This window comes from Struthio camelus, chromosome Z (genome assembly GCF_040807025.1).
Source record: "Struthio camelus isolate bStrCam1 chromosome Z, bStrCam1.hap1, whole genome shotgun sequence".
Lineage (NCBI taxonomy): Eukaryota > Metazoa > Chordata > Aves > Struthioniformes > Struthionidae > Struthio > Struthio camelus.
In genome coordinates, this window is record NC_090982.1 from 36,248,048 (window position 1) to 36,268,832 (window position 20,785).

Consider the following 20,785-nt stretch of genomic DNA (forward strand, 5'->3'; position numbering starts at 1 on the left):
AGGATTGGCCCAAGCATGCATCATCACTTTAACATAACTACATATTTTCCATGGTCACCTAAATTCAGCAAATGTCCTTTCTCAGTCAATCTACAATCTTAGCCTGCATTGTGCCACAAAAATTTAAAAAATGTAGATACCGTACATATCATGTTCTCTCAGACATAATGAATGCATCCTGTAACCACTCTGATCACGAGTGAGCAAAAATACCACTAGTTTATTACAGATATGTATATCGAGTGTATTCATTTTTGTTTAAAGACTGTTGGTTTTAGGTCAAAATAGAGGGTAAGACTGACAAATGTGGCTATTACATGCAAAATTCTAGTACTTAAATGATTATAATTACATAGAAAATAATGCACATCTCATTACATTTAGTGTGTATAGATAAAGAAAATGATATTTTGATGGCCTTGCATTTTCTAATTATCATTCTTACTTCATATAGGAAAGAATCTTGCTGTTGACATTTTCTAGTCAAAGCAGCAAATCACTGTATATATGAAAGTCATAATTGATAGATACCCACACTGAACAAGCTGATCTTTACTTTGTTGGGCATTTCTCCCAGTTTATTTCTGTGGAATTGAATTCAGTCTTCCCTAGAGATTGCCACTACTATTTTCCCCTTAAATCCAGATATGTGTAAGTCGAATCCTAATGATTCACATAAAGAGCTGGTATTTTCAATGTATGAAGTATGTTCAGGCTTGGTTCATATGTACAACAGGGGTTTTTGCTGCTTCTTGCACAGCAGAAATAGGCCAAAGCATATGAGAGTATGCTCCTTACTTTCTGAAGCCTGTGATCCAGTTCTGTGATCCAGTTCTTTCTGACTCTAATATATGACATTTGTTTTTGTGTCACAACATTGCTTTCAGACTATAGGCTTTTGATTTTCTCTAATGTTTACTGCTGTTGTGCTAACACTGAATTACTGCTTCCTTCAAAGTTGAAATGAAGTAGATAATAAATAACTCCCAAATAACACGCATTTTTGTTCAAACCATGACCGAATTCAATGAACTGTACAGAAATTTTATATTCCTTAGGCAAAATGAGTCACTTTTGCATTCTTCTCTTTGTATGTACACAGAGCCCCATCTTACTGACACTAATTGTTTTTATCATGGAGACCCTTGACTTTTAGCCGTAGGTATGATAAAGTGTCAAGAATTTGACATCTGGACCCTAAATGCGATTGTCTGTCTACGGTGTGGTATATTTTGTTGTTACAAATTTTTGAGAATCGTTTTTGAGAATTTAACATTAATTTGGACAACAAAGCATCAGCCTTGGTTACAGCCTCCCCTTTTACTGATGGTCTTTTAAAAAACACTTAGCATCAGCCTATTCTTACCTCTGCAGTAAGCAGCAGTAAGACTCTTTCGGCTGGAGCAGAATTCCCCTGGTGCAAATTACCTCTACAAAAGTACTTCCGCAAATTCCACTATGTCTATAAGGCAGAAACTCATCTACAGATTCCATTTGTAATATGAATTTCTTTTTTTCAGTATGGTGGCTTAACTGAAGAAAAGCCTATCTGAACATACCTATTTGTATTTGCCGTCAACAATCTATTCCCTGTAGCAACGGATGGAATTTGGAAGATGGGCAGTGGGAAGGCAACTGAACACGTAGGTCATGAATTCAAATTTCAGAAATTTGGAAAGGCCTGTTTATAGAATTACTTTTTATAAATTATATTCATCATGGAGTCAGTATAGCAAAGAAATCAGAACTGCGAATGCCTTTTAATCAACTCTGTTTTGATTCATGATAGCATAAAAAATAGACTTGAAACAAATTTCATCACCATCAACAGCAATACCCCTCTGTTTACACTTGTTGCTTCATTGTCAGTTCAGGAGGTCATCCAAGTTGTTTTCACTATTCAGGAAAAACTGGCAGATCACGCATGGAACCAGAGCAGCTGATAACTGTGACAGTGTCACAGTATGTGAGAAATTATTATTCATTTTGTATTATATCGGTATTTTTCAGTCTGTTTATATCAGGGAAAATCTGGGCTGCATCTAAAGTAAAAGGCCAACTTTAGGCAGACGAGTCCAACTTTACCAGAAAGAGATGAGACATTTCACCCAATCCCCATCTATCCCCTTTCCTACTAGTATTGACTGACATAGGACACAGTCTTGTAATTGCAAAGCCTCCCACAGTAGATCTCTCCTGGCCTTAGATGAACAGTCATGTCTACTGAAAGTGGAGGTCTTTTCACATCAAATGGCAATGACAACAGTGCTGAAACTCCTTCAAATGCTAAAAAAATGTTTGGAGGATTACAAAGTTACTTCTTGTTGCTGTATGGAATAACCTGTGGCAGGCTATTGGCAAACTACTGGTTTCTACTGTACATATTCATATTGGATAGGAGATTCCTCAAATTTATTGAATGTCTCCAGAAGCAGTAGACATACTCTGATTTTGCCAGGCACAGCGCCCCCAGCCCCCAGAGAGGAATTCCTTTATCGATTACTGGCCTGCTTGTATGGAGTGCAGCCATGCACAACAGAAAGGCTTCGGGATGTTAACAGATAGGAGACCCTCTCCAAAAATCAGCGTAGCAGAACTCCATTAAAACCTCACAGAAAATAAAAGTAAACTGTGAACAGCAGCCAGAAATATGTATTCGCCTTACTTGACTTCCTCTCTACTGCTCAGGTTTAACTGCAGGCCCTGTAGTACCGGTGAGCAGTCTGGACAGCTCCCGGCGAAGGACACTCGCCACCTTTGGGTTGTGTGGGGTCGTCCACGGTGGGAATCCATTCCCCGTCCCACAGGGTGCTCGGGAGGTTTTGGGAGAGGGACTTCTTTCAGCTCGATGTCTTCACGGAGCTGGGCACACTGGAGCTGCCTCCGTGCCGGGCGTTCCTGCAAAACACTGACATTTTTGACTGAATGTATTTTTGGAGTGAAAACATGACAGGAAGGGGAGATGCTGCGTTAAAGCAGGCCCTTGTGTCGCGCCCCACGCCCAGGAGTCACGCTCCCGTCGAATAGCGCTCACGAAATTTCGGGGCGCACAAAAAGGGCGCTTTTCCTCCCTAGCGGACAGCTCCACTGGACGCGCCGCGATCCTCCTGCCCCCCGGGCGGCACCGAGGGCAGCGGGGCCGCTTCAGCGAGCTGCCCGCCCGCAAGGCCACGCCGCACTCGGGCTCCGCGGAGACCCACGGCGCGGGGGTCCCGGGCAGGCGGCGGCGGCGGCGGCGGCGGCTGCTGCTGCGTCCTCGGCGCAGGGAAAGGCGACGGCGGGGCGAGGGGAGGCCGCGCCGCGCCCGGGGCCCCCCGGCGGGGCTGCCAGCCAAGCGGGGGGGCAGGGGGAGGCGGCTGCGCCCGCCGCCGAGCAGGCTGTGTGCGCGCTGACACCGGCCTTGAGGAAGTAGCCGCGGCGGCCCCAGAAAACGAGGAAGCGGCGGCTGCGGCGGCCCCTGAGCGCGGGTGCAGCCCGCTGCCGGGCACCCTCCGCTGGGCGCCCGCCGCGCCGCCCCGCGCCGCCCCCTTCCCGCCCGGCGGCAGCGGCCCCCGCCGCCCCCCACAGGTAGGAGCCGCCGGGCGGCGGGAGGAGGCGGCAGCGCCCCGCCAAGCGGCCTGCGGCGGCGGTGAGTAGCGGCCGCCCGGCCTCTGCGCGGCGCCGCCGCCCGCCCGCCCGCCGGGGGTGGGGTGTCGGCGCCGCCTGAGGCGCGGCCGGGGCGGGCGGACCGTTATTACCGGCCGCCCGGCGGGTGCGGGCGGAGGTGCGAGCGGGGCGGTGGCGGGAGGGCGAGGCCGCCGCCGGGGTCCGCGGCGGGGGAGACAGCAAAAAGGCGACGGCCGTTGGGTCGCGGGAAGCCAGCAGCGTGCGGTGCTTCGGGGCAGGGAAGGGTGAGTGGAGCCGCCAAACGGGAGCGAAGCGGGAAAACCGGGGCCCCGGCGGCGCTGGCGTGAGGGGGCGGGCAGCCGGCCTGGGCAGCCGGCCTGAAAGGCGGCAGCCTTACCGCGCTTTGGAAGACAGTAAATGCGATTAACGTAACATTTCAATACAGAAATCAGGTTTAATTACGTCTTGGTCTCTTCTGGTGGCGGTAGGTCTTTACGTAGCAAAGTTTGCACAAAACGATCGTAGCAGTGCCTGTAACGGCGTGAGGGTAGCTCAGAGGTTTGAAGATTGGCAAAATGGCTTTGAAAATGTGCTGCTTTCTTATCGGACTTCCTTATTTTGCTTCCAAGAAAACAGCGGTACGGTGTTACTGGAAGAGCTGAAATTAGTTGGATGCTGTGGGCCTGATGCCTGACTCAAGGCTGCGCGTTTCATGTGTCCTGCCGACGTTATTTCCTTCTTTGCCCCGGTGCTGCCTAAACTTGTCGTGGTCGTTGGCCAGGCCAGTGTACCGTGGTGGTTTTTGGACAAAGTCAAGCAACACTTTTTGTTAGGTGCTGCTGACGCCGACTCCAGCGGCAAACAGGGTCCCCGTTCGGCCAAATTGCAAGCTATATTGGAAAGTGTTTCCGTTTCAGAAGGAAACGTATGCCTTTTAATGCAGTGAAATGCTCATAATTTTTGTTGATGCTCTTTTCTGTCGAGCTTCTTTCATCCTTTTGTCCACAGAAACACAGATCTCCTGAGCCTTTGGGTTGAATCTGCCTGATCCATAGGCACAGCTGTCCTGTGCAGATCTCGTATCAGAGCCTAAAGCCATATATTTTTACGGGATCAGAGGCTGTAAATTGTAGCAGCGTAGAGTACTTTAAGGCAATGCACTTAGAGGAACTGACTTTTTTTTTTTTAATCCCTCTGTTGAGCACTGAGTGATAAACACACAAATAAGGAAGTTTGAATGTTCTCAATATTCTGACAGTTTTCCTGTGGGGGAGAAAGATCATGGTTTGGCGAGGATAAAATAATTTGGACTAAAGGGTTTGGAATCAGTTAGGATGATCAAAACAGCTGAAATAGAGAAAACAAAATAATTGCTGCAATTGTTTCAATTTTCGCATTCAGTTGAAATAACTGCAAAATCCCAAGAAGAAATACAGTTAAAGTGGTCTGGTTTTGTTTCTGTTAAAAAATATTAACACACTGTGAAATCAAAGGTAAGCTGTGCTACTCTTCCATTTTCTTGCTGTTGTGGTTATAATGTTGTAAGAACAGAATTTGATCTGAAGTCTCAAGAAGACAGAAGCTGAATTTATTTTTAGAAGCAGCTAACAGGTGTCTTTTTAAAAGTTATGCTGAGCACAAAATAGCATTTCAGAAGACTGATGGTAAAATTATAAATTAGATTTAAGCACTTTTAAAGATACTGATGGGAAAATAAGTTGCATGGGGCATTTCCTTAGTCTCCCATCCTTTCTTTTGCTTCTGCCCTGCCAGGGACACTGGAAGCAGGAAAAGTCACTTCTGAAATGTATGTCGTGGTCAGAAGGCATGAGATCACAGTAATTGTTTTTTTAGCAAATTACACTTCTTTTTTCCTTCCTAATGCTTTTCCAATATACAATATTTGGCAGCCATCATGAGTCCGAGGCGCTGCTGATTTGAATATGGTGATTGTAAGAAACTGTTTGCTGTGGCGTCTGGATGCACTGGAGCTATTAGGTAGCGTTATCCCTTTTTTCAGCTTTATAGGCTTTTGGATCAGTGCCTAGAGATCTGTGGTATACACATGAGACTGACTGGGCCAAAATCTGCTTTCAATTGCATATGTTTAGTTCCAGAAAAACACAGCTAAAAAGGGGAACTTGTCTGCTTTTGTAGCATAATTACAAAGACTACAATGCATGTCTTTGAATGTGAGTAGTAGTTACAAACAGACCATTTAAATGAGCCATATAAAATGACTGCTTTTGTACTTAAATGTAAACATGTGCTTATGTGAGGTACTGCACTGCGGCTGGAATTCTTGTACCATTCAAGGTACCCATTTCTTTAGTTCTAGCTCAACTGATCCTTTTTTAAACCTGAAGCTGGTCTTGCAGGTGTTTGAGTAGTAACATTCAGTCATAAGAAGGAAAACTTCTCACCTTGCAAGGATCTGCAGGATCAGGTTGTTAATTTTTCACTTAGGGAAAAAAATAGTAAAACAAGTTTCATAATCAAAATTTAACAGTAGTCTTGCTTGCATTTGACAAAATAAGAAAATCTTGGGGGAGGAGATGAAGGTAGCTCACCTGATATGTCAACTGGCGTTGATAGAAACACTTTTACAGCAAAACATTTTTTCCTGATATTTATAGTTGTAATTTGATTAAGCCCTTGTTATTCTCATGAGTAAAAACAGATCTTAGATTTTGCTGGATCAGACCCTATCGTGTATGCAGTATAGCACGTTACAACACAATTATTAGTATTTATTTTGAGCACAGTAAAAATATTTTGATCACAAAGCTGATAGTTAACATTTGCGTTTTCCTTCTGTAATTTCACGTTTTAGCAGCAAGGTTACATAGTTGGTGCAGTGTATTGTAATTTTAAGCTTTTCATTTTACAACACAATGAGTACTGTGGAGGCATAGAATTAAGCAGAAGAGCTGGGAGCAGAAAATACTCTCTTTGCGTTACGGCTGAAAGCGCTTGGCCGCCGACTTCTGCATTGCTTGTCGGCAACAAGGAAACGGTAGCACTGCAACTGCCAGAAGTGTGGAGAAGCTTGTATGCTCCTGCATCAAAAGCAGTGAATCCAGGATTTGCTGTAAGAAAGGATAAAGGATAAATGTTCATAATGTTTGACACAAAATATCATCTGCCTCAGAAAAGTAAAATAAAATTTGGTAGCTTGTCTTCACATTCCAAAGTTAAAATTAGGTCGTAACTTCCTGTCTGTGCACATGCAATGACTAAGTGGCCACTTTTGTAAGCATGTATGTGTAGTAAGAAGAAAAGAAAGGGGAAAATATTTTTGCGACCTTGTGGGATCCTAGAGTTCTAAGGGCACTCCAGGATATGTAAAATGCTGCAGCCATGCCGCTGTACCAGATACCAGAACAACTGCAAACTGAACAAATATTAGAGCCTAAATAACCAGTATACAGAGGTAGGATACGGAGTACTACTCTGTGCAGTTTCACTATCGTTGAGTTTGTAGCTAGCTGATGGTGGGATGTATTAATCTGAACAGCTAGGAATACCACGCCATTTCTCTAGTTTTGTCCTGATTTACTTTGGCACAGTGTTCTCCAGAACAGATGAGGGATGCCAGATGTCCTGGATGGACAAAATGTAATATGCATAACAACTCCTCCTTTCAAAATTCAAGGAAACGGTGTAAGGAATCTTCCGGCCCTGGTGCTCCATAGAGGTAAGCTGTGAGGTGCTGAAAGCTTTTGTAAAGCTGTAGGACTTGAGGCACTGTAGTACCTAAATCCAGCCACAATAGCGAAGCAACCTCTAGGCTGGGAATGGAGTTGAGTTTGGCAGGAATCACAATTGTGGTTGGAGGTAGCCCGAGGAGAAAACACGGTCAGTAATCATAGGAAAAGTTGAAACAGAATATGTACAAGGGAAATAAGCACAGAATTACGTAAATATTTTAATGCTGTCAGGTACAAAGATATAGCCTAACTATTTTTAAAAGGACTTAAAAATCCTTATCTGAAGCTACAGATTGAATAAAATGACTGGTAGTCATCATCATCTCATGCGCCACCCACAGTTATCCTTCCCGTACCCTCCCAGACAGCCTTTCTCTATATTTTTTCCCCTACTTGGTTAAGATAATGAAGTAAGTGAGGAAAAAAGAAAAAACAAGTCCACATTTTTGAGACCTCAGCGTAGAACCTGTAGAAGTCAGTGCTGTTTCTCTTAGCTAAACCCAATGCAACTGAGAGCAGAATTAGACCCGTAGAATGCTAGATGTAAAATGCTAAAATGTGTACTGACCACCAGGTGTGAAGTTCTGTTTTTAGTAATACTAGTTCAGATTCCAAAAGTGACTGTACAAGTTTCAGAGGAATTAAACTTAATGATGTTTGAAATGATCTCTCAATAATTTTTAGCAACTGATTTTCTTTTTTTTTCCTTTTTTTCTTTTTTTTTTTGGTAGAGTTGCGTGAAGAGTTTATTTCTTAATGTAGACTGCAAAACTGAGGTTAGAAACTGGCAATGAGTTTTTTTCAATTCTCTTGAAAAATATAGTAGAGCAAAATTTGAAATGCAAATTTTTTTCCAGAGTTTCGTTTGGAAAGAACATAGAAAAGCAAGCCAGTAGGTATTGTAAGCAGGTATCTGTGGATAAGCTCCCACCCTGGGAAACTCAGCACAAATTTGCTAACCTAAATCAAAATAACTAATTCACTCTACGTAAAACCAAACCAAGGTTCTGACAAGGTGAAAATCTGACATTTGAAATAGGAGGAATGTAATTAAAGGAAGCGACAGTAATGCAGTCTGTCTCTGAGATAAAAAGTTAAATTTTACTGCATTTCAAAGAATACAAACGATTTCCACAGTATTTTCCTCAAAAGTTAGTCAAGCAAATAGCAGGTTGGTTAAGTAAGGATTATTTTTGTAAATTAGATAATGGGATTAGCAATGTTTTCAATCAGTGGAACATCTCGTAAATGTATGAGAATGATGTCTTCGTTAAAATAGCGTCAAGAGGAAGAAAGCTCTTCAAAGCAATTCTGACTCTGAGGCTATCGTTGATGTGGGAGTCTGAGTATGAACAAGGTAGATGGCAAGGGAGATGTTAAGTGAATGTTCTGTCCTCAGTCCTAATAAGTGATTGATAAGAAATCATACACTGCTTCAGTGAGCTGAACTGGTCTGTCTTCATCCAGTGAAAATAATGCAGATCTGGTCAGCCCAGTATGCACTGTTATTCGCAGAAATGCAGGAAAAAAGTCTCGTAAGGGGAGAGTGAACTAAAATCCAATGGAGTTTTTTTCTACAGAGGGTGCAGCTCAGTTCACTTGAAAGCAGTGGTGTATTCAGGAACAGACGTTGCTAGCATGAAAACTAGTTGCCTTTGACTCCTGAGACCCAAGTCTGGTCAAACGCGGGCAGCTTTTTGGTAGCTTTATGCCTGGACCTGTAGCAAACCCATGAAGTCACTTGAGTGCTGAGCCCATCCAACAGGTGGAGGGCAACCACGCTATCCTGTTCCATATCCAGGTGTTGGGAGCATCAGAGCCTCCATATTGCACTGAGGCACAGAGCCTGTGAGAATGGGTGTGCAAAGAGGAGGGCTTCGCAGCTGCCCTGCTGCAGGCATGCTACTTCCCACAGAAGCTGCTTGGCACCTGGCGGCCCTGGCACAGCACAGAGTATGCTTGTGTTGCGAGCCTTGCGGCTGGGCCGAGGCCGGGGAGGAAGGCCGTACCTGTCCTCCTTGGATGGTACCCATGCACCTGCCAACCAATTACTGGTAGCAGAAATTACTGTTGGATCATTCGTCAGCGTACCAACTGATACGTGGAGGATGGCACAAGGTAGGAATACAAACCTGACTACAACATATTTTTTCCAGCTTGGCAGTTTGTGATGCAAGAGCTCGGGAAATACAGCCTGCTGGCCCAGAACGTGCGGAGGCCAGGTGCATCCTCTCTGTGCCCAGCACACGACAGGGGCCTTTTCGAGAGCATCACACCCGTCCAGACGCAGCCAGTAGGCTTCCTCTGTGGGAGGGGAGGAGAGGGCTCTGCTCTCCGTAGTAGCATTTCTGAAACGCTTCTGTGTGAGAGGTGAAGCGTATGGTTAATCCAAGTGGTCATTTGCTGGCTAGAAGGGATTCCTGCTCATTAGGAGACTGCTTGATCCATCATTGCCTGTAGCAATTAGGGTTGAACTTTAGCTGGCTGAGCAGTGCTGTTCGTGCTGAGGATACAGGATGGGGTGAGGAGAGGACACAGACTTAGACTGTGTAAGCTCTTGATTCACTGACGTGCTAAACGGTATCAGGTGCTTTTTGTTATGTAATCTGCCTTTCTGATACATGTCTCCTCACAAAAGCTGGTCAGGAAGAGTTGCCTCCGTTGTTGGAGGATGCTGTTGTTGGAGAAGCCACCCTTTGGGTAGCTTCCTAATTAGAAAGCCATTATACAGAAGAAATTTACTGAAGAAATTGTTCCTTAATGTTTGCAGTGTAACTACATGAAGTAGTATCACACCTTCCTTTCAAAAAAAAAAAAAATTTTGTCCTCCTTTCTTTCATACTTTCCCAGGTGTGAACTGTTCCTGAGTAATTGCCAGCAGGAGATGAGCCAGTGTCAGTTACGCTGCCTTTGCAGCAGAGCATTAACCTTGCTATTTCCTCATACCAGGAGCATTTCAAAGAAGAAAGTAACCTAGCATAGTTTTTACAGGCTCTAGGAAGCGGCACTGAAGAATCTCTGTCAGTTCTGTAGCAACTTGCCTGTTCTAGGAGCAGGGAAAGCAGGCTATTTTTCTTCCTGTAAGAATTTTCTACCTTGTATAGAGCAGGATGCTGCAGACTGTGTTTCAGGTGACAGATAACCCTGACCTGAAGGAGGAACCTGCCTAGGTTTGCCACTCTAACTCACAGTGAGTTCATTGAGGCTTCCATTCAGCAACAGGTTCTAGGAATCCTGGAGATAGAATCAGTGTTTCAGTGAAACAAAGTAACTAAAATTGGATGCAAATGTTTTTGTTGATCGCTTAACAGTGCCTGATTGCTGATATTCTTGTCTGAAAAACTGAGGTCATTGTGTACGTTTGTATGTTTTAGACCAGGAATTAAAGCTGAGACATGCAAAGCTGCACAAAGAAGGGGAGTCCACACCCTCCTAGTAACTTTGGAAATGTCAGCCTGTAACAGCTAGTTGAAAAAAATGTTGTCAAATGCTTTATGGAAGCAGAAATCAAACAGATCTTTTGGATCTGCACGCTACTAAAAACAGAATGTTGTTTGTTCCCAATTTTGAATGAAATGTGGCCCTGAATAGTTCTAAAAATGAGCCAGGCATTTTGTTCTAGTCATGTGATGGCTTTGTAACTTCTAAACAGCTGGAACGATGTTCAACTTCCGCTGGGATATCTTTTACTTTTGAGGGGGAAGTTTTACTTTTCTTCCACCTTCTGTTTGATAGTGGTGACTTCTGTCTAGACCTGATGGCACTTGAGTTCAGAGAGAGGTCTTGTTTACCAGAGTGTATGCAACAACAACGACAACAAATCCTACCGAAGGACAAACAAGCAAAGCTATGGATTGTGTTTGTATGCAAGTTCAGGGCCTGACCCTTCTGAATGAAGCCAAGCTATCTCTCTTCTCACAGTAGTAAGAATCCACAGCACCACCAGCTCTGTGCTCAAGACTGCAGTTTCTTCAGATCTTTTTGTGTCTGGAAACCAGGAAGTTCTTCCAAGGTTTGTCTTTCTGGAAAATGAATATTGCCCTTCTGCTACATTCTAGTAGGTCTGCTGCTTTTAAGAAGTACTGAGTTTTAAAAAATAAGAAAACAGAGAACCTTGAAAAAAGATTTGAGAGTCACTTTTAGTGAAAGCTTAATGGAAGCTTGATGTGTCTTAGCTTAACTGTTTTGCCTTGCCCATAACTGTTTTGTCATAGCAGCCTCTGGATTACAACCACAGTCTTCTGTGAAAAGAGAAATGTATTCCATCTGGAAACATGCTGTGATGACATACGTAATAACACTGCATCACTGAACCTGAAAATATCCAGGCCATTGGATAGAGAGATACAGTTATTTTTTGGTGATTCTCCTTGCAAATATACTGACAGTATTTTTATTTTATTTCTCACGTGTTCTCAACAACTTTGTAAGTTCATTTCACAGCTCTGTCTGAACTGCAGTAATAGCTTCTACGTATCGTATCTCCATTGTGAGTTTTAGTTTTTACCCTGTAAGTGCTAATAATTCTCTTCACTTGCATCTTTTTCAGTTCTGACCTTGCTTCCATTTCAGTTCATTCTTTCTCTTTCATGACATACTTTTAAGAGAGCAGATAGTCTCCACCCTATGATGGTTAAATATGAACTTTGAGAACAACTTAAAGAAACAAAATCTGACTAGTAATCAAACAGGTGTAAACACATAAGATACAAGACAATATTATGCCTGCCAGGAGGGGCACTGTCAGGCAATAAAACAGTCAAGTCCCAAAAGTAAAATCTTACATAACGCTTCTTTTTCTCTGAGTAGCCAATTGTGCTGCCCTGTAGTGATGAAGGTTTGAGTCTACCTGTTTCACAGCTCCAAAGCTGGGCAACAAGGACACTAGATGAAGAAGGGAATGTGCTTGCTAGTGAGTTCCTGAGTAATCTTTTAGCAAAGATCAAAGGTATCTTGCAGTGCCCCTTCCTCTCTCATATATCTGCATCAGACTCCAGATGTTTTTTGAACAGCTCTTGGTTGTGTTTTCATATAGCAGTGAGCTGCCTGAAAGTGCTTGCTGGATCACAGACATAAATTCTGAAGCTCTACTTGAATACTCTTCTCTTGAAGGACAACGTCCAACTTTGGAAAGATACAACATTTTAATAAAAGTGTATGAATATGTGGAGCAATGGAGGATTTGCTTTAAGTATTCACAGAAAGTCTAAATGAAAGCATTGCCCTACTAACAGCTAAATTCATTCTGCCCTTGATTCCTATGCAAGTCAGAGAATTTTTAGCTCAGGTGAGTTAGAAACAGGATTGAGCTCTGCAATTTCTGTATTCTCAAATTTTATGAGCAGTGATTAGAATGATTACATTGCTGTACAGGTAACTTTGTTTTGGACAGCAGAATTCACTCTGTGATCCTTGGATATTGATGAATTTCTCTTAAAAGAGTTCATAAAAAGTAGTTTAAAAGAATCAAACTCTTCTTTAGTAGGTCTGGTTTTCACACATTTACTGGAGAATTTGGGGGAATCTGCAAGTGAAAAGAAGCTGAGACTTACTGCTTTGGTGCATCAAATTATTATTTACTTTCCTTAACTTGAAACAACAGCAGAGAGGTACTTTATATGTCATGTAACTCAGCTCAATAGTTTCTGAGGCATTCAGAGGTAGCTTTTGGCTCCTTCAATGGACTTTTGCTGCTGTGCACCCCAACCCAGGCTTTTCTGTCAGCATTGGGAAGAGTCAGCTCTCCCTGTACTCTTTGTAGTCATTGCAGAGCCCACAGCTGGTGTTGGTGAAGCTCTGCCTTTGCCCAAAGGGGTTTGTTCACACCTTGTCACAGCAAGGAAGCTGTGACAAGAAGACTAGAGAAGGGTCTGCCAGGAGTATCTTGAATGCTTTCCTTTGGATGTTAGTAAGTCCCCACTGGCTCTGCTCTTTTTATGGTGGCTTAATGGGTACCAATTACAGTAAACTACTTTACCCAAAAGGGAGCATGTTTCCATGCAAACCATGTAGTCTGTTTTCAGGTGGAAATGTTTGCTTTGACAGGAGGCATCTTTCTGCCAGAGGCAGTGGTTGTATTCATGGCAGCATAAGAGTTCCTTAGGCAGGAGGCTCAGGAATGGTTAGCAGAGCGTTGCCAGGGTGGGGAAGGGAGTGTTGACGTTAATTTTCAAAAGAAAAAAAAAAGGAACAAGGATTTTCTGTTGTGGTGGTTTTTCGGTTTTTGTTTTGTTTTGCTTTGTTTTGTTTTTTGCTAAATATATGTGAAAATGATAGGGTTTCTACCCCCAGGGAAAAAAGCAGCTCTAATTAATAAATGCCTGACAGTATTTTATTAAGCTTTTTCAGCTCTTTAAGCTTTTTTTTTTTTTTGAGCTTTTTAAAAGCTCAAAACATAAATAATTTTTCAGAGGAAAACTATGACATGTGAAAAGGTTGCTGGAGTTAGAGGAGTCCCAAAAGGAAGATACTATGAAAGAGACAGGATGGAGTCCCAGCACTGAAGAAGAACGATTTCTACTGAGCTCTGCCTCTCCATGATCTCAGTACAAAAGCTCGTGGAAGACACCAGAGAAGTTTTAAAAACACCAAAATAAATTCAGTTTTTTAGAATTCACACTCTGAATATAGGAAACCCCTAAATAACAGAAGAATACTATGATACTTTTTCTAAGCATCTATTTACCTAACAGCTGGGCAGTAATAGTGTTGCCAAGTCAAGTAGTATTTCCTGAGGAAATATTTCAAGAGCTACAGTGCCTGTAGTCATCAGATGATATCAGGGTGTTAGCTGCAATTTAAAATAAGTGAGGGCCATTCTGACATGCTTCAATGTAGATAAAAACATCTATCTAACTTTTTTCCACATAGGTAAAAATGACTCTGGAAAGCAAATCCAAAGACCAATGTTTTTTAAATTGCTTTTTTTTTAATCTGATGATACTTTGAGGTGTGTTTGTGGGTTTTGGGCTCTTTTTTTTTTTTAAGGCTTTGGATGAATGAGTCTATATGATATAAGAGGGAAGAAAAATATCATTTCCTTGAAATCTGGTAAATGAAGCCCCAGTATCACCTGTACAGCAGGCTGTTTTGTGTTCTTGAGTGGTCAGAAAGCTGAGGACCTGCATGACTAGGAAAAACATTTTTCCTGTTAAGCTGAGAAAGCCGCTAGCCACAACTCTCAGAAGCAGGAGAACACACAAAACCTGCCACAGATTGCCAGTCCCACAGATTACTGCGAGTGTTGTAAGGTCCAAGTTGAGAACCCCCCTGCAAGAATGTCTTCTGAATCCAAAGCTACCACATGCCTGCCTTGCTCCCTAAGTAGAGTTCTGCTGAAGAATACATTTCTGTTTAAAAAACCTAGCAGGAACACAGTAGTTGTCCTAAGAACATTGCAAAAAATCTCAAGTGCATGAAAGAAGGAGAATGTTCCTGAAATTGACCTGCTATACAGTAAAATAGGCACCCAAAACAGAGACCTCTAGTAAAATACTAAGGAAAGAGACCAAAATTGAAGCAGCAGTAAAAGTGGAATGTGTTTAAATAATAACAGATACATTTTGTGCATCTGTCAGTGTGGAGTGTGTGGAGCAACAGGCAAGCCTTTGAAGCAGAAAGAAGGCATATTTTAGAGTCTGAAGTGCAGAGAAAGAATAGTTGACCTTGATGAGGGAAGTGTGGTGGTGTTGGAGTCTGAAGGAACAGCATAATGCAGTGATGTTCAGGAAGAAGCTGCAGAGATCAGAGACCTCCTTTTGATCATTTAAGGAAAGCAATTTTCTTTTCATGGAGACAGAGGCCAGAGCAGGAGCGGTGGAAAAGTTGCTGTAGGTTGTAAGGTGGTTAGAGAGGCAACAGGTGGAGACTGAGGCATGCTGCCTTAGGCTTCAGTGTGTAGTCAGGGCTATTCCCTGAGGAAGACCAGGATCCTGCAAGAAATGTGATGATGATCCCATGGACCTCACTTTTCCCTTTGAGCCAATACCAAACCCATCTTCTTCAGTATGGTGAACGGGACATTATATGGAGATGCCACTGTCTACAAAAGGTGTAAAACTCGTCATTGTTACCAGCTAAATTAAGGAAGATCTCAGATTTTTTGCAGTAGATCAGAACGTTCACCCTGGTGTCCTAATCAAATTCTAGTTTGCTAGAACTTCAGCTTCTGCTCCACTTCCTTCCCTAGCTACTTACTGTTAAACACTCACTGCGTTCTTCCTTGATATCTGCCTAATTTTCTCATAAAAATTCCTCTCCTAAGGTCTGGATCGAAATACAATCTTCATGTTTATGCAGGAAGGTAAAGCAGGTGTTTAAGTAATCTGGTGAATCAAATTAATACCATCATTTAGCTTCCTAGACAGACTGGAAGGTCATTTTAAAGCTGAAGATGAAGAAGTGAGCATTGAATGATCTGTTAAATCCATTTTATTTGTTAAAATACTATAAAAATGTAAATATCTGAAGCAGTAACAATGGATTTGTAGTACCTTTCTGGTACTGATCTCAGAATTTACATCAGTATGGAATGTACCATTAAGATTATACTTACCCCTGAAAGTACTACAGTACTTAATGCACTTGATGAAATAACCATCAAATGTATATTTCTCATTCTATGCATGCTTAATTCATTTCAGCTTTTATGTGTGTTATAGAAGGAGAGAACATAGGAAAGAATTTAAAATGAAAAGTTGTACTGCTGTTCACAGATGTACTCATCTTGTTTTCAAGAATACTAGTTAAACTAAAATTTTCGAAAAAATTGCATGTTCACATTGTTCAAATATTGTTTCAAGGTATAATCAGGGAACTATAGAAGTTGCCAATTAGATGCTTAAAAGATCTATTGGTTCACCCTGTGCTAGAACAGTGTTCCAGTCAGCGTAGTTTCATTATTCTATGCTGTCTAGTTTTAAATGTGCCAAAGTATAACCATTCTTGCAGCTCTTTTGGAGCCTTTCTTCTGTCTTGCCCGTGCAGAAGAGACTCACGCTGTACTTTCATGTGTTACTCACAGAATATTACTTTAAAAAACAAAGGTAGGAGAAAAATTAACCCCATTCAAATGAAGAGCTTACTCAGAACTCTGTTTCACCACTACACAGCTTTTGAACTTTGGTCCTGGGTTAGTGCCTTTGCTCATCTTACAGTTGAATGAGTACACCTAACCAGCTGTCTCCCAAGTCTCCTTCCACATTGTTGTTTGGTCTTTGTAGCCAGGTTCATATTTCTACATATTATTGTCTAATAAGAGTAGAGTTTAGTGCCTCAACAACACTGTGCTTGCTGCTGTGCAAACCTTTGTATAAAACAATGTTTTTTAACGCTGTCTAAATAGGTAAGGTGAAAGAGAAGCAAGCCAAGGGTAACAGTGCGGACAGCATAAGTTCATTTCAACGCTTTTCAGCTCAGGTGTCTTGCTAATGAGTTTTGCTCTTCTATTTCGTGTAAATATTCTGTTTCCCTAAATGCATGAGATGCCTAAGATGCTAAACTCTTGATTTATGTTAGGAGTACGCGCTGTCTGCAACACTGATCACATCACTGGTGCGGAAGCTACCTGGGAGGAAGTGGGTATCTCATTTTCCTATGTGTTTGCATATTGCTTTTTTTTTTCATGCAAGATAACCACGATATTTGCTTGCACTTGTAGCTTCCTTAAAAGTTAAATGTCATGGCTATGAGGAAAGTTGCACTTTAGACCCTCTCTTTCTCTTATATGCAAGTGCTTCCCTCGGGTAACCAACTACACTTCCTTCAGCCCTCTCAGGAGTAAAGTCTTATGGTTAGCCCTTTGGGGACTGAATCTCCATTTCACAGCCTCATGTTTGTAACTGTGCTAACTTGGCAAGCTCAGCGTTATTTGGCCCCTGTAAGAATTTGGGGGAGGAGGAAAAAATGTGAATCCAGATGCATTCTCTTTTACTGTATTAGTGGTCCTATGAGGATATTTGAACTCCAGAAAGGAAGGGAAGATGTGAAGGTCCGTTCCAAAGGAGCAGCCATCTCAAACCCACAATTTTTTCCAAAGTAAATAAGAAATTTTAAAATATTATTTGATGTTTGTCTGTATATTTGGCTCCTTGCATGTCTGTGCAGCACTACATAAGTCCAAACATTTCCACATGTTGCCACAGACCTATAACATTCCTTGTATATTAGGCAAGCTAAAGAAACCTTATCTGAACTTTATCAATGCTAGCCTGTTTTGCAAACGTATATCAAGTCTTTGTTATCTGAAGCAGTTATGAGTAAGTGGCTTGTGATATTTAGGAGCTCAAAGGAATCATGCTGCTATTTCAGTAATAATTGATAAAACTTCCCCATATTTTAAAAGCTTTAAGAGGATATTTATGTTTGTTTGAACATTGAACTTCTCCATCTTATGTTCTGAAGAACTAAGAAGTAGTCCCTCATCTCCAAAGTTCAACTACAGGTCTCTGCCACTGCCGTTCAGAGGGTAGATCAGAGAATTTTTTTCTCTTTTCTAGAGAGTATGAACTGGTGAAAAGGAACAACATTTTAAAGTGTACTTATCACAGGAAGACATTAGGTATAGAAATACGTTTGCTAAAAAAGTGAAGAAAAGTTACTGTTTTTTCCTGATCTTCAGCTACCAATGAATGGCATCTTGCCTAAAAAAATCATAGGATTACAAGAAATTAATCAGATATGAGAGTTATTCTGACTTACATGTGAAAATGGAGGATTTTGTTAGAAGCAAGTTTTCATAAATTCAGACTCCTGAATTTGTCGTATTGCAGGTAAAACTCTGAGTTAGAATAGCAGAGTGAGAAGTGTCAGCAACTGAAAGCATCCAGTCCTCACCCAGCTACAGTAGGCCAGTGTTTCTAGTATATCCCCCAACATACTGCCTTGATATTTTTCATAGTTTCATTATAAACTTTTTATTGATCTTTTTACAGGAGCAGCATATGGTAATTTTAAATATGGAATAACGTAGAAAATGACATTTTCACTAAATAGGTCACCGATGTTTTGTAGCCTTGCCTCTTTGTTAGAAGCTGTAAACCTCAGGAAAGAACTTGGAGTTTTACTTATACCGGTTATGTATTTAATGTTATACATAAGCGCTTGTTTTCCATGCAAGACTATAGGAGTAAGCTTTAGGTTTTGTAAGGAGTGGCAGGATTAAGTTCCCTGAGTAGGAACTCTCGTGTTCAGGGACTTTCTGGTCTGTATGAACTCAAACTCCAAATGGATCTTCAGCAAATGCCAGTGAAACAGCAGTTTTGTAGTGCACGCTGTATCTGGAGTCCACCATAAAATAAAAACCTCTTCCTAGATAATGCTAAGACAATAGGACATTTGCCAGTAGTCTAGCTCTTGGAAGCAGGTGTCCAGCCTGCCTAAAAGAGAGCTCCTATTTTCTGTGATACCATCAGAAATGTTGCTAAAATGACCAGGTGAAGGCGAGAATCAAGAGAGGGATCTTATAGTGAGCTTTTTATGATGAGATGTGAATACCTTTCTTTAGGGCAGTAGTCAACACAACTAAGCATACGACGTGTTACTCGCTCTCTCCTATTTTGCTCTGAGCGAGAAGCATACAGAACATGTTGATAGGCTTCTAGGAGCTGGGGTGGCTGTGCTTAAATTCGTTTGTTGATGTCTTATGGGGGGAGGTTGGCATATATAACAACAAAAGCAAAGTCAAAGAAACAAGTTTTGCACTTGCAACAGAGGTTCTTTCTGTTACTTTGTTCAATCTGTTGGACAAACCTTCTACTCGGGCAAAACTGAATCTTCTCTTACAAAGACCTGTTGTGCCAAGGAAGCATCATTACCCACAGTCCTTACGTTAGAGCATCCAGCACCTTAAAGATTAAAAAAAAAATTTTTAATTGAGCTTTGAAGTTAACTATGGTAGGAATATAGCAAATGATGGGTGTAATGCATACACGATAGCCTGTGTTGCAGAAGAGATGTGTTTTAATGTTTTGTAGTGGTTGAAGTTTATCACAGAATGAAGACTTCTCAAGCAAATATTCTGGGCAACCCTGGGATATCATAGGCAGCTTGGTCCTGCAAATATATCAGTTGCTGAGGTAAAGTCCTTGTCTGTGTTTAAATGAAGTCTCTTCACCAGCTGAAGTTTGTGGAGAGTGTGGTGAGGTCACAATGTAAATAAGAAATCCAAGATGTTTGAATACAGACCTATCACAGATGCTTACCTATTACCAAACAAGTCTCCACCATATCTACCCTTTCTTCAAAATGTTTTCTTCTGCCCATCTGTAACTCTGTCAAGCTGGGGTCCAGAACTCCTGATATTTCTTGTATTTTCAAGAAAGTTCCGAGTTTGATGTGAAATAATCACTTATATTTCCAATATTTTTTGTCTGGTTTTCTAAAGAACCGGGCTTATGCAGTCGCTAGTCTTTCAGTCTATCCTGGGTAGCTTTTTAACTTTAACCAAATTTTTCAGTGGAGAGGATCCCAAGGATAGTCCGATAAATCATTTATAGGAATAAATGGATGTGTGGAGAGAATGAGCCAACACAGTGCCTCCATTGCAGGACAACATGAACTCAACATTTTCAACACATACTTTTTTTTTTTTTTAAAGCCTGCAAACAGCACATTCATAGCTGCAGTATGTTTCCCAGCTATCCAGAGAATTTTGGAAGAAGGAGCAAGAGGGAGCCTAATGGGAAGAGCTTGAGTTATTGCTTGAAGGCTGTAGTGCGCTAATTCAAAGGAAACCAGGCCGTGTTCACAGAGCAGTTTGCTGTTTCAGTGAAAGTTTTGCATGATGTTCACTAATTTGAGTTAAAGATGAAAAGGAAGAAGAGGACTGAGAGTAAAACCAATTTTTCCTTTTTTTGCAAACTTCTAGACAGTGTCTGCTTCTAAAAAATGGATCAGACAGAACAGTGTGACTGATCAACAGAGTAGAATGATTGAACTACTTGCCCAATACCTCCACTCCTATGCTGACATGGTGCTGAGTCACTCATTGTGCTTTGTCCCTTTGGCACCAGTGCTGATACTTTTTCAAGATCGGGAGGTTTGATTTTATGTCAAACTGGATATAAAAAGGAGGACAGAACCCAGTCTATGTCTTTGAATAGCCATATAGAATTCATCTCAATGGTTTCTGTGATATCTTTGGGAGATTTTTATTAGAGCCTCTTATTTTAATCTTTTATTTCTATTTCTTTGCCATGTTTAAATACTAGTTTGAAAAGAAATAAAAGAAAACTAGATCACTGAATAATAAGATAAGAACCCTTAAAGGAAAGATCTTCAGCAGATTGGATTTGGGCATTTTACTTCAGTGGTACTACACCTGTGTACAACAGTGGAGTTTCCGATTGCCTGTCCTTAGTCAGAGTGAAGCGCTGACTCAAATCCACAAACTCTTTAATTGCTTTAACAAAGCTAGCGGTTAAAACTAGAGGTATCTTCCCACAGTAATATACATTCCATAACTCATATAC

At 41.6% G+C, this 20,785-nt stretch overlaps 1 protein-coding gene across 5 annotated transcripts in view; it reads left to right on the top strand.

Annotated features, from left to right (window-relative positions):
- The first annotated feature begins 3,513 nt into the window (after positions 1-3,513).
- The window catches only part of LOC138064477 (tyrosine-protein kinase SYK), a 55,001-nt gene continuing 37,729 nt past the window's right edge, over positions 3,514-20,785 (top strand). For 2 of the 5 annotated variants that reach the window (XM_068927296.1, XM_068927300.1), the window contains exon 1: positions 3,754-3,890. The gene's annotated coding sequence lies outside the window, so the exon portion shown is untranslated. Of the gene's footprint in view, positions 3,629-3,753; positions 3,891-5,516; positions 5,605-7,176; positions 7,304-20,785 lie in introns of those variants that run through there. The other 3 variants (XM_068927299.1, XM_068927297.1, XM_068927298.1) reach the window with 3 other exon arrangements.